The following is a 15,324-nucleotide window of genomic DNA, read 5'->3' on the forward strand; positions in this document are numbered from 1 at the left end:
TTGATAATTTTTGTGATTTTTGCCCAAATTTACATTTTATCCTTACGGATTGAGTACGATATCATAAATTTTCAATAATGGGGTATCATGGTTATGATTAAAACTAATCCTGGATGAAATTTCAACTTCAAAAATAAAAACTGAAAAAATCTGCTATCGGGTTTTCCACTAAATTGACACTTTGCGCAGTTTTGCGCTACAGCGGACAGTATGCATTTGAAAGCTTACGTTTTTACCTGAATTTTGAATGTAGTCACAACCGTGGCCAACTGCGGCAACTAAACTTTTAAGCTACTTTTCTACAAAAAATCACGTTTTTAAATTTTTTTTAACGGCATCTAATGAAAAGGGTTTGTTTTGCACAATATTTACAACAACTTTTCCTTTGACGTCAAAAAAATCCAAGCTATCATTAAAGCTACTACAGAGCGTTTCAAAGTAATGTACTTTTTTGAAAAAAGAAAGACAAGAAACGTCAGTTCGCCAAGCTGAAAAAAGTCATTAAAATTCAGATTTCATGATATTGCGCCCAAATTTTTGATTCAGACACTTGAATGTTATAACAATAAAGGAAAAATATTATGGAACAGCTAACGAAAAAAAAATTTTTGGGCTGATGGCCAGCGATTCCCCACCGTGATTGTCCAATCGTTCCCTTCTGATTGGGGACTTGGTACTTCGGAAACTGGATGAATGAATGCATCAAATTTTACGCTCTATATGAGGAAAGTCTTGTATCCGAACCTGGTAAGAAGAAATGTAACTTTCCCAGTGCTTTACTTCGTTGATGGCCATAAGAGCCACACAGCTCTTGAGGCCGCAGATGCGTGCGCAGAACTGGGCATCGTTTTGATAGCGCTATATCCAAACGCAACACGCATTCTGCAGCCTGCCGATGTATCGATTTTCAGACCTCTTAAAAATAGCTGGAGAAAAATTGTCGAAATTTGGAAGACCGAGAATATGGCTGAAAGGCCTTCAATTCGAACATTTGGATCGTAACTCGAAGAAACAATGGATGTTGCTTTCAAGAAAGAGACAGTAATTAATGCTTTTCGTGTATGCGGCCTTTATCTTTTCAATGCGAGTGCTGTAGATTATAGCAAGTGTATTGCTAGAGGCCACTCCTAGGCTGAACTTACACTGCAAGCTTTAACAGCCATGCCTGTCACGTCAATTTCTACGACTGACCGTTTAGTGACCGTTGCACCAACAACGACGATTGAAACTGCACTAAGGACGATCGGAGAAGAAAAGATAAATCTCTACAAGTGTGGTGACCAGGAAAATTTTCTGAAGAAGATAAGATGTTGTCATTCATTTACAACTACTACTATATTTACTACCAATCAATCGAGCCATAATGAGATGTTGTATAATGACAGCAAGCAGCCAAACGAAGGCGAATGCACAAATTTTATTGATCTTGAAGCAGCTATCGCAGAACCATTGTTCTTCCTCGACGAAGAAATTGATTTCAATGCTAACCCTATCACCAACGGTTCGTCATCATGTGACCACGGACATTCGACCGACGATGTTGACTACTCGATAGCCCCGGAAGTGCATCCGCAGCACATTTTAAATTTTTCCGCGAACCTCAACAACGTCGATCTGGTAAAAAAACACTCCTCGGAGAAGAAACCGATCAGTCTTATAATGAAAATGTTTTTCAGGACGAAGAGCATCCCACTGCAAACACCAACGACGTTTATCTAGAAGTAGATAGTGATGAGTCGATAGTTCTATATGAAGAAGGCATAGCACATGATCTACAGTTGATTTCAGATACCACTGCCGATTAACTCAATTGCGATGAGATTTCCCCAAACTGGAATTTTGATTTGGAACGAGAACGTTGTTTGCTGAATCGAATCAGTCAGGTACCGAGATTCTCGATGAGACAATGAAGACAAATCGTGAGTTGTGTTGTTAAGAAACGATAGATGTTTACACTAAAAATGAGAATATGTATTGACTTGTCAGTGACTGTTACAATTATACCTCATTTTTTGCCAGCCCGTAACAGCAGCAAAGATATATGTTATTATATTTTATCCGTTTTTAAATCGGTCTTAGAGAAATTCATATTCATTTCGGTATTTGGTTTAATTGATAGTATGGCAGGCAAATTTCATATATTTTCTCCTATCAATGCTACGCATTCGATGCCAATGATATTTATTTTTCAACCACATTAACCATGAACTAATACAGCCGTTGACTTTCTAGGACATTCAAATATTCGAGTGAGCGCAGCTGAGTTTTTTCAAGCACCCCCTTCACCCAAACGAGACTCAAAACACCGCAACTATCGCCAAAAATCGTACGCAATACTGACAGCTGGAGAAAGACTAGCGGAGCTTCGACAAACAGAAATTAATAAAGCAGAGGCAGAACAAACGAAGAAAAAAAGGCCGAAAATAGAACTCGGAAGAAATTAATGAAGGCAGCAGCAGCCTTGCCACAATCGGAAGACAAAAAATTGAAGAGGGCAGCAGCAACACTTGCAAAAGCGGAAGCAAAAGAAAACGCAAAAAAAATCAAAATTACAGAAGCGAGCATCAATGCAAGCGCAGGCTGAAAAAGAGAATGTAAGAAAAATAATAGCAAAAACAAAAAAAAAGAAAATAAAACTATCCAAACCAAGGTTTGAAAAAAAAAGTAAAATATAAGAAAAATCAGAAATAAAAAAAAAACCCCCCGATTAAAAATAGCTATTAGGGAGGAAACTAAAAAGTACACCTTGAATGGAAAAAAATATTGTTTATTATTGAGTGAACTTTTTAGTCACCTACACTATTGATATACCTGTCTAGAAACTTTTTTATTTGAATTACATCCCCAATCAAACATATGCATGATTTGGATTTGACATTTGTTTAATAAATTTTTTAACCAAAAACGTGTTCAATTATATCACTAATCCAAGCTCTCTCGGAGTAATTAGAAAATGGAGTGTTTGCTATGAAATGCGTAGAAGCTGGAATAAAATTTGCGACACATTATAATTTAGGTTCTAAAATATTGATGTTGTAATCTTTACATATAAAAATGCAGTCAAGTCTGTCTGTCTGTCTGATCCATATAGGCCCGAAAACTACTGAACCGATCGACGTGAAAATTTGTATGTAGGGGTTTTTGTTGCCGATAAAGGTTCCTATGATAGTTTGAGACCCCTCCCTTTTCTGGAAGGGAGGGGTCCCATACAAATGAAACATAAATTTCTGCACAACTCAAGATCAAACCAAGCAAATGAAACCGAATTTGGCATGTGGATGTTTTAAGGGTAACTAATATGTCCATAATAGTTGGATGAAACACAAATTTGTGCACATCTCGAGAACTAATCAACCAAATGGAACAAAATTTGGCAGGTAAATGTTTTTAGTGGTAACAAATATGTACATAATGGTACGACTCCCTCTTCTATAAGGGAGGGATCCCATGAAAATGAAACACAAATTTCGCACAGCTCAAGAACCAATCAAGAAAATACAACCAAATTTGGTATGTGAATGTTTTTAGAGGTAACAAATATGTCCATAATGGTTTACGTCCCTCCCTCTTCTGAAAGTACATGTTTCTTCACAAATTTCTGCACATCTCGCGAACTAATCAACTAAATGGAACCATATTGGCAGGTGAATGTTTTTAGTGGTAACAGATATGTTCCATAATAGACCTCAGACAACATTTTGGATTGTAAGATGGCAACTTCCGGTTTCTGGAAAACAGCCAAAAATGGCCGATTTCCACCCAATATAATAATATCCGGATCTAGAATAATACACAGGAGCTAAAATCGACCAAAGATAGCATTTTAAATTTTCAGATGGCTAATTCCGGTTTCTGAAAACAGCTGAAAATTACCAAATACCACCCAATATTAGTTTTTCTTTAACCAGTATGCCGTTCAAAATCCAGAAATTGTCTCCAAATGCCATTATGAAATCCAAAATGGCGACTTCCGGTGTCGGAAAAACAGCGGCAAATGACCAAATACCACCCAATATGGGTATTTCCGGAACCGTAATGATGCACTGGAGCCACAAGTCGACTTCAGACAACATTTTGAATTGTAAGATGGCAACTTCCGGTTTCTGGAAAACAGCCTGAAATGGACGATTCCCATTAACTATTAATATTTCTGGAACCAGAAAGATGCACAGAAGCTATAAATTGATCACAGACACAATCTTGAATTTCAAGATGGTGACTTGCGGTGTCTGGCAAACAGCCGGAAATGACCAAATACCATTCAATATGAATGTTTTCGGAACCAGAATTACAGGCAATTTTAAAGTCCGAAATGACGACTTTCGGCTTCTGAAAAACAGTCCACAGTGACAAAATGTCACCCAATATGAGTATTTCTTTAACCAGTATCCTACATAACATTTTGAAATCCAAGATGGCGACTACCGTTTTGTGAAAAACAGCCTAAAATAAACAAATACTATCCAATATGAGTATCTCTGGAACCAGAATGATGCAAGGAGCTAACAATTGACCTCAGGCACCATTTTGAATTGCTAAATGGCATTTTATAGGAACTTATAGGCAACAGTCGGAAATGACCGAATAATACTCAACATGGATATTTCCGTAAACGTGATGATGCATAGAAACCAAACATTGACCCTGGACTCCATTTCAAATTTAAAGACGACCACTTTTAGTTTCTGGAAAATAACCAAAAATACCCCTTTAAAATGGGTATTTCCGGTGTCAGATTGATGCCAGAAAGTCTGCTAAAAATGACAGAATACCACCCAATATGAATATATTCAGAATTAAGGCGATGTACAGAAGCCAAAAGTTGAGGATATTGTCATTTCGATAAAACCAATCATTTCAAACGGTTTGTTATTTGACTTTGATCATATCCAATGACCGATTCGTCGTGCATTTGCAGACTTTAAACACCTTGCAAGGAATCAATGAACTTGGAACGTTCAAAAAGTACGATACCACATTCAAATTATGTTGAGGCCACATATATCGAGCAAAGCAGTTTTAAATAGTCTTTGAATTTCTGTTCTTTCCATTACTTTTGAGCCACATATCAAATTGTTATGAAGTTTGTTATTTGTAAGTTTGAGAGATGACTCGTTCGTATGACACTAGTTATGTTCAAATAAGTCATGTAATCTTTGAGATAATAGACTTTCGTTGTTTTGACAATTTAATACATAACGGTTGCTTAAGTTCGATTATAATCAAATGAAATGGGAACGTGTAGGGCAGCCAAACTTTGAAAACACGTGTTCAATCATAATTCATCAGTTAACCCTTAACTAGCCCGCTCATCTGATAATAATAATCAAATCGGTTGTGTAGTTTCTGAGATAATGAAGTTTCGTGATTTTCACAAGTCGGTACATTACAAATGAAGTTACAGTTCGATTTCAGTAAAATTCAATAGGGTCTTCTGAGGCAGCTAGACCATTCATTTGACACTAATATTGTGGAAATCGGGTTGGCCATCTCTGAGATAAGTGAGTGAGTCCAAGTAGTCTTCGGAATATATTCCTTTGCATAGCTGGATTTCACATTTTTAAACATAACAGGAAAGTAATAATCCGATTGCAAAACAAATCAATAGAGTCTCATGGGGCAACTAGACCTTCCATTTGACACTGATTTTATGAAAATCGGTACAGCCATCTCTGAGAAACATGAGTGAGATTAAACAGTCTTCAGAACACGTTTCTTTTCATAACTTTTGAACCACAAGTCCAATTTTCATAACATTCAAAAGTTAATGGTTTTTCAGGTGGCCCGTTCTTTTGAAAACAATTTTGTTCAAATCGGTTTTGTACTTTCTGTGATATTGTTGTTTCGTGATTTTCACATTTTTAAACATAACCTCTAAACTAAAAATCCGATTACAATAAAATTCAATAGGGTCTTATGGGGCAACAGGACCTTTCATTTGCAATTAATTTCATAAAAATCGGTCCAGCCAACTCTGAGAAAAGTGAGTGAGAATAAATCTGCACATACACACACACACAAACACACACACACACACACACACACACACACACACTTACATACACATCGTCTGAGTCGAGTGATATATGCCATTCGGCCCTTTGGAGCACTTTTATACTTTTGGTTTTGCAAGTGATTGCTATACCTTTCTAGGAGAAAGGCAATATAAAATACTTTACCCACTCCATTATGTTTTACGTGTTTATCGAAAGGCTCAATAGCACAAGACATTAACCACCTATAAGAAGTAAATTGCTTATTGGATTTCAAGTTATCTTTTCAAGTCTTCTTTCCGAAAAACTATTATCCCGGCCCACTGTCTTTGCTTATTGCTCTGACGTTTCGCCGAACACAGTAGTATTAATAAGAATCTTTTGCAGCTGTAAAATAGTAGGATGAATATTAGAGCGTTAAGAGATGAATTTTGGAGCAATCTTTCGAGTGGTGAGATGTATATGAGAGCGCCGTGAAAATTTCATATTTAACAAAATATAGGATAAATTTCGCCAACTTTACTATATATTAGTAGCCGGTCGATCCCCTAAAATCAGGCAAGCCTATTTCGTATTTACTTTCAATTATTTCGTGGAAAATTAGTGTATAATACGCACATTTTCCTCGAACGGCGGCTTACTAAGATGAATACAGGAGCGTTTACCCTACGTTAACTTCCAGCCATTGAGGTGACCAATTTTATTGATACTTTTGATCAGACCAACATGGCCAGAGAATAGGGTGGTTTACCGGTAAAACAAAAACCGGTAAAACCGATATTTTTTTCAATACCGAAATACCGGTATTGAAAAGGCGAAAAAACCGGTATTTTCGGTATTTTTCTTAAAATTAAAAAAAAACTTGTCACAATATTCATAAATCATTGTAAAGCTAATGAACGCTAACTACTTAGGTAGGTTTTGTAAATCACATGACGGTGTATACAATAAATACATTTAGACAGAAGCAACATTGAAAATTAATTTATTACCTATTCATCAATTTTATGTTTTTATTTTGTTTGTTCTGCTCTGAATTAGACGATCAGTTTGTGTGCATTGATAATATGTCAAAAAACTTCATATCAATCAAGCAGAACTTTTATTTTCTAATAGAACAGCTAATCTCTTTACATACTCATACATACAGAAACAACTCGTGGGTTTTGAACCTACCAGCTCAACTACAAATTCTGAGATCATATAAAAATTTATTTTTTGTTCGGTGTCTCCGTATGCCACAGTAAACACCAAGTTAAGGACAAATTGCTCCTGATACCAATTGTTTATAGGATGAAATAATCAATCAATAAAGAATTTCATCCTAAAACTTACTGCTGCTTTTTATGAAAAAGTGAAATTTAAATAGCTGCAGCATGGTTAAAGCTTCGTCGCCCAAACCGCAGCGGATTTCATTAGCAATAATTCTAGCTGAAAAGCTCAGGTTCAACTGGTTCAACTGAATTTGGACGAACTGCCTTAAGAGCATCGAACACAATAGGTAAGTATCTATCTTCGATTCCTTTGGATTCGTAAAATGTAAATTCTTGCCTGATCGTCATTAAATGTTCTTCTTCATTCATTTACTCTGCTCAACAGTTTCAAATATTGTTTCTCTAAGAATTTTAAAGTTATTTAATAATTTAAAACTAAAAAAAACTGCATGTTTGCTGTTTATATGAGTTTAGAACTTATGTTCTTCGTAATCATATCACTAGATCCATTCATTAAAGTTTTTCAAACACTGTTAAATTTATCCAGTGGTGTATGTGGATCGTATACCACAAGAGATCAAAACAATGGTCGCAGTGGCCAAACTCTTAAAAAGAAATCAGAATCGTAATGAAGCATAGGTACTCATAAATGCAAAAACAAAATTATACAGCGATACGTCCATAGATGCAATCTGGGACGCTAGGTAATAAATAAATTTCAATTCCAAATTCATGTACATATTTAATTGTTTTTCGGTTTTATTTTTGAATAGTACAAAGAGAATGACGTGCTTTTATTCCGCGAACATGATTGTCATTATTTCTCCAAACTATGATTTCCAGAATTTTGTAGTTGAACAAGTAGGTTCAAAGATCACGAGTCGCCCCTGGTTTGTATTAATCCGAAAAAAATAAAAATACCGGTTTTTTACCGGTTTTACCGGTTTTTATTTTTATAAATACCGAAATACCGGTTTTTCGAAAAGTCGGTAATACCGACCACTCTACCAGAGAATCGATACGAATCACAGTGGTCCAGTAAGGCAAAAAATGGAACTTAATTCCATAGCGCTTTCACCTTCATCCTAGCTTATTAATGTCTTCGGAACAATTGTTTGTATGGATGACCCGCATATTCGCTAATTGTCAAAAATTATGGAAAGTTTGCTATAATAAAATTTAAAAAAAAATTTATTTGTACAGAGATAGAGTAATGATTTACTCAAGAAAGTTGTAGAAGATTCAAAAATATGAGTTATCGAAAAAATAAGCTAGTATATGCTATAATTTTGTCTGGAAAAGCCATGGAGATGTGTAGTTTCAACAAATCATGTGTTTTGTATGCCCAATTGCTTCTGTAGAACAACGTTTTCTCGTAAAATGTAACTAAAAAACAGATTCGTGTATACTGGGTACTAACACATTACGGAAATAAACGTGATGCTAAAGCCGATCCACTATCCACTATAGACTATAGCTAGACGAGTATCTTCTTATATTTTTATTTTTTTATGGATCCAGAACCTTTCTCTGGCATTTTATCAAGGGCTTTGAAAGCGATAAGTGAAGGAGAAAGGCCATGAGAATTAAATATAATGTTTATTCATCATTAATACAAAAAAATGGTACAAAAATCAGAGGCAGAGACTAATTTTGTTTGAATAAATAATAAAGGTTGATTTTGTGACAAACATTGAGTTTCGATTAGGGTTTCTAACATTTAGCCGCAAAAAGATTAGTTGTTGAGTATGAATTATTCTGAATGTATTAAACGTACGCTTACCCAGCCATCGTTACGACCGATTATAAACCTTCTATTATGCCTTCACTAACAAAGGTAATCTCAACGGAAGCTGCCATTATCACCTGGTCATGATGACGATAGAAAAATAAGCCAATCTCCCGATCGTACCGTGCCATCGCTAGGGTATGCAAATGTAAATATCTGACAGCATCTAATGTACTCAAAAAAAAAAAGAAAAAAAATGGTGCGGTTCCGACCATTGCCAGTTGGCGAACATTCTCTTCTCCCCACGCGCCCGCGTCCAGTCCAAGGCACCCGGCAACGGTGGCGGCGGTTTTGCAGAGCGCAACGGCAGCACATCATCTGCGTCTGCGATGAAATTTATGGGCTGGAAAAGTTGAAAACCATAAATTCGGGTGATAAGACAGCTGTGTGACGGATGGGAATCGGGAAAATGTACTGGCAGGCTTCCGGACCAGGGCAAACTTTTCGGCAAGTGTTTAATGTTGTGTTTTTTTTTTCTCGCTAGCAATACTTTTGCCTCTCGGTCTCTCTCTCTCTCTCTCTTTACTCGTGGGTCAAACCAAACTTCAACCGCTTTGTGGGTAGAAAATGTTGTTGTGTCGTACACAGCTTGTGACAGGTTGCTTAACAGCAGGGTTGCGGGCGCTAATCGGCGAGTAAAATCGATGCCGCATTTTTTCTCTTCGGATGGGCGGTGGATTGTGGTTAAATATTTCACCTACTGCAAATATGTGCGTTCTTGTCTGATGGGCCCAAAGGTGTGGCAGACATTTTACGTCGCACGCTGGGACGACCCGAAATTTGCAGTGGCATCCAAGCTCACCATGGAACAGCGCGAAAAGAGGGCCGAAATATCACGGGGTGCTCTCTAAAAGTAGTACCCGTAGGACGTCGAATAATTTTTACCTGGCTAGGTACACCATTATGAGACTAGGACAAATTAATGGTGCTGTCGAACATTCTAGTCAGTGCCTATTTAGTAGAACGAAGCTTGCAATTATGTTAGGGCCAAGCCCACTCTGTGAGTTTTTTGTCACGTTTTGACGTAGAATACGTCTTACGGCAACAATTACAGGGACCCAATTTCAATACAGGGATCCAATTACAAAACCGAAAACATCGAGAGCGTCACAAAAATTGTCCAATTTCAAACGCTTTAAACCCAGTCAGTTTCCAACCAATTTCTGTTATTTTTGCAGCAATCGATTAGGAAATCATTTAAGCACCCGTCTAAATTCAGAAAATTGTAATCTGATTGTTCCAACTATTGTAATATTGAAAATTGTTGAACATTGTCGAAACGCAAATGTCGACTTTTGATTTGTCGCTTGCTGCCTTTCCCTAAAATGGACGACAGAATGAAGTACCTAGTTAGCCGGGAATGCACTCTTCGGGCTATATAAGAGACTGTTTCTCCTCAAGCAAATCAGTTTACTAGCAGCAGGCAACAGCAGCGAACGGCAACACCGATGGCAGTAGGCGAAGTGGATCAGCATCGGACAACAGCGGAGGTGGTAGAGGTTACCTGCTGTTCTTACCTCTTTCAGTTCGGCTTCCTTTCGATCTGAGTTGGACCCCACCAGCGGTAATCCGATTCAGATATCGTTGGGTGAATACAACCCGAAACTGAAAGAGACTCGCACTGTCAGGTGGTTTGAGAAGCCACCATCATCCAGCGTATGTATATATAGGGTGTGTGCACATAACGTGTGTCCCTGATATATAAGGTGTGTGGCTTGCTATAAAGCGTGTGTGTATGTTTATGGCGTGTATGCATGTTTATAGCGCGTGTGGCACCACCACCCCCACCACCAACACCACCGCCGCCACCGCGTGTGGCTTGCTATATAGCGTGCGTGGTTTGCTATATAGCGTGTGCATGTCTAGCGTGTCTGTGCATGTCTATAGCTTGTGTGGCTTGCTATTTAGCGTGCGTGGCTTTATAGCGTACGTGGCTAGCTGTATAGCGTGTGTGTATGTTTATAGCGTGTATGTGCATGTCTATAGCTTGTGTGGCTTGCTATATAGCGTACGTGGCTTGCTATATAGCGTGTGTGGCTTGCTATATAACGTGCGGCTAGCGTGCGTGGCTTGCTATATATGCTATATAGTTTATAGCATGAAAAGCTTGCTATATAGCGTGTGTGGCTAGCAGTATAGCGATTGAAATTTTCATATATACATAATTGCTAATAAATCACCTCATGTAGAATTTATTTATCACTGTAATTCATCCAAAACTAAATAAAAAATTTGCCATTTTGAAAAAAATATTCGTTTGTCAATATACCGTCCTCGTAGCCACTGCCTAAATTAAGATATCTTAGTGCAACTTGATACAAAAGACAGCCACAAAACAATTCATTTTCATTCTTGTTTTGGATACGGCAGCAAGTGAAACCGCGGTGCCGGCTACAGAGGTAAACGTCATCTGGAGCAAAGAGACTATTAAATTAATTAACCCCAATTGAGTGTATTCCCAAACCTATGCCAAGAAAGACATTGACACAAGACAGGCTGTCGTATTCTACGTTACCTCTGCGGTCGTGTCTCATAAACAATCTCTTCCACTTTTTTATAAATTGTTCTTATAGGGTATATTATTTTCTTCTTAACCGAGAGATAAACTGAAGTAAATCATAATGAGCAAAGAATCATTCTAATATATCGGAATATATATAGTTTGTTTGTCTTTCAGTCACGCGCACGACAAACGAAAGTTACTCAAATTGCCTTTTTCCCAAGCAAACTATGAAGCTGAGGTACACTAAAGTTTGTTATTTTTTTGTGGGTAGCAACGTTATTTTATAGTTTCATGTCCAATAAGTTCTGTAATGTCATGGCATTACCATCAAAATTAGGTTGTCAAGTGATGAAATAAGGCAGTACCTGTTGTAGTTCATTGAGAATAGACTATGAAATAGTCAAGAAAATAATGGGAATTATAAACCTTCATAAAGTATGAAGCAATTTTTATATGCATTGAAATTGTAATTTTTTAATAGTACAGTTATTCGATAGCAAAAAGTTGTTTGTTTAGTAAAAATATCAATTACGACCGAAGACGTTAATAACGAACATTTACAGAAAAATTTAAGAAAACAGGCTGTAACTCGCCAAAGCCATTTTATGCGAAACATCATATCGAGTTTCAAGTTTAGCTTATAGCGCATGACCAGCCGCACTTGAAATCTATCCAACTTTCTCCCTATTACTAAAAGCAAAATGTACAAAAATGTTCTCAAGAAGTTGTACTCAAAGATAAAGCAATATAATTTTTTTTCGATATTTTTAAAAATAGAAAAGATATTTTACCTACACAAGACATGCTGCACACATTGTACCCCAAAATAATTCTTTAAGTATACTACGACGTTCAAGATGCATGGAGGAAGGAATAATTATTTTGATGATACGTGAAAATTTTTACTGTTTCAAAAAAAAATTAGAGTATAAGATAAACCCATTCCCGTTCAACAATTATACTTGAAAATTTTCGCGTTGAAATTATTCAGTAAGGTACAGATTGATCTTTATTTTGCAATACAGTTTGTGTTAATTATTTTTATAGTTGATAAGTAATAAGAGTTTGAAGTTCATTTTTTGAGGTAAAAACTGATTTGTCTCCGCCGGGATCAGGTTAAGCTATTGGCCATTATTTTTTAACTTTAACAGTTTTGATTTAAAATATTTTGATATATCGACATAAAATTTTCAAAGTTTTTAAAATCAAACATAGGTTTATCTACTATCCTGCAAATGCGCTACAGTAAGCCAACTTTTTTCAATTTTTTATCAAATAATATTTGTTCACTTTTGTAGAAGAATACGAAAACAAAGAAGAAGACAAAGCTGGTGGTGATGGGATAAGGACTGTTATGTTGTTACGCAACACTATGAAAGGTTTCTGTGATGTGACGCAGATGACAGATGTTTCATGCGCGTCATTTATCATGTGTGAAGTTATATCGGAGTATTAGAGAGGGATTAGAGAGTGATTAAAAGAGGAAAGTACTTCGTTATTCCAAGCTTTGCTATTGTTAATAACAAATTGCAGAGACAAACTTTTGCATGCGTGAATATTTTTTTGAGCAATCCAGCAATGGTTTTTTAAATTTGTTTTTTTTTTCAATCACATTCATTTTAATTTATTTTGTAAGTTTAGTTTGAATATAACATATGTAACATCAAACAATTGAGAAAATGAACTATTATTCAAGTCATGAAATTAAAAAAAAAATTAAATCGCTAGAAAACGATTTTTCGACAATAATCAAATAATGGAGAAAAAGTATTCAGATATTGGAGAAAACAGCTGTGCAGTGGATCCGTATAAGAAGCGAGATGCAGATTCGTTTTCGAGTAAGCAATCAATCCACGATCTACTGAACGAAGGATTTATCGCAGCTTAGATAATTAATTAAGTTTTAAACCAGCGCTGGCCATCTGCATCGAATTGTCGATAGTGTCATAGTTACATCTTGAACTTCAACTCGATATAAAAAAAAATTTAATTTTAGATTAAATACCAACTTTTAATAGTTCAAAATGCATTTGAAAGTGGCTAGCCACTACGGGCCAACTAGTTTATATATAGGGTTTATCACTGCGATAGTTACTTTGTTACTCGTATCCCAGCTGGTAAAAAGGTAGGGATAAGGATGCTATGAACCACAAATGAACCTTTTCCATGCCTGCAAGTACACAATATGCTGAAGGTACTGAAGTCCATACAGGAAAAAAAAACTCCACCAGGAAGGCATAATCGCCGAAAGTTTGTCAGTAAAGATCAATTTGAAAAGAGGATAATATTCCTAATTATCATTAGGGTAAGTTGTACTAAATGGTGAACATATATTGAACCTCTATCTCCCAGGGTCTAGTAAGGCAGCATCACCCTACCCGTAGTAGTACATATTAAAATTGCCTTACACTGCCATTTTTGGCAAAGCTACCACAATCTAATCCTCGCACAATGTACCGATTACGGTGGGTACACCCACCGGATGAAAACCTGGAATTAATTCAATTTTGAACACAGAGTATGCCTTCTTTTGTTCCAGCGGGAGCCCATTAGCACAGATTACACGAACGGCTGATAGTTCTACCTCTGGCGGCTGCAAAACTTTCGGTGTGTGTACCCACAGTCGATTTTAATTAGCCTGCCGTGAATCATTCGCAGCCCATCTGTGTACTCGTGCGTTATACTGTGCGACGCTCCCGAGCTGCTAATTATGTTAATTTGATGACTACGAACATTTTACTCATTATCCCAAACAACCGCCGAAAGATTTACGTCATATCTCAATACTTTCCCTCTATCATTTCCATCCGCAGGATTACCACATGACAGCGGCGTGAGCGTGTAAGCTGTGCGTCAGGTGACATTAGCGTTCCGAACGTCCGCCTGTTGAACCAACCACCAGACAAGACAAGGTACGAAATCTAGTCATTAATTTTCCCCGGCTAATCTATCAATTTTCCGGTTAGCTAGTCGATCTATCACGCGGTTCAGTTCACAATGGCCACGCGTTGGCCGCACCAGCAAATCAAACATTTCGGCTTTCGGTATTCGAACAGCATTGCGCACGATGAATGCCTAATAGGTTTCCCCACTGACCGGTCCCATTCGGATCCGGATCGTTTGAATGAGGACAGCGCATAAAGTCCGATTCTGGTGTAAGCGGGAAAAAAATTTTTTTTTGTTGCCTTATGTTGAGGGTTTTCCGGTTGGGATTAGCAGCGATTATCCCCTCATCAAGTTCAACCGTACGAGACGGATGTGGGTAATCCCATTGGAGGCGGGAGTCATTTTTCACCCAGTGCTAATGGACATAGAAATACACTTCGTCACAGTTTTTGAAACTGTGTCAATAGATAATATTTTTTATTTATTTTATAGAGAAATTTATGCGTTTAACCTGGTGGAAAAATCAATTCCAACAAGAAACAATCAATGTTTCCGATCAAACTTCTTTCGATTAAATTGAGGGAACTTTCATTCGTGAAAAACAAGTGCTTATTATTTTTGATTTCCTCCTAGATAGTTCCATTAGACGACCGCTTCGATGGTGCAAATCAAATCAACCTGATAAATGATTTTTAACGGTCTTCCATACAAAAGACTATCGATTCGACTCGGTTGCCTTCTTCCGGCGAGAGCTCATTTTTAGCGAAATAGTAAATTGCTGGGTGTCGAAGTGAAAGGAAACATAATTCGACCTCAATTCAGGTCTTAGAAATTAGTCGATACGAAATCAAGGAAAACCAACTGGAAGATTGTGATCATTCGTGCAGAGCTCTTTTGTCGTTCTGTTTGTACGCACGTTTTGACAATTTTCAAAGGGAT

The 15,324-nt window shown here is 37.0% G+C and overlaps 1 protein-coding gene across 5 annotated transcripts in view; it reads left to right on the plus strand.

Annotated features, from left to right (window-relative positions):
• Positions 1-15,324, plus strand: part of LOC129727508 (connectin-like) — a 507,752-nt gene that overhangs the window by 234,478 nt on the left and 257,950 nt on the right. For 4 of the 5 annotated variants that reach the window (XR_008728548.1, XR_008728547.1, XR_008728549.1 and 1 more), the window contains exon 2: positions 14,313-14,411. The exons of the other annotated variant lie outside the window; for it this stretch is intronic. The gene's annotated coding sequence lies outside the window, so the exon portion shown is untranslated. The remainder of the gene's footprint in view (positions 1-14,312; positions 14,412-15,324) is intronic. 5 annotated transcript variants of the gene reach the window in all.

This window comes from Wyeomyia smithii, chromosome 3, assembly GCF_029784165.1.
Source record: "Wyeomyia smithii strain HCP4-BCI-WySm-NY-G18 chromosome 3, ASM2978416v1, whole genome shotgun sequence".
Lineage (NCBI taxonomy): Eukaryota > Metazoa > Arthropoda > Insecta > Diptera > Culicidae > Wyeomyia > Wyeomyia smithii.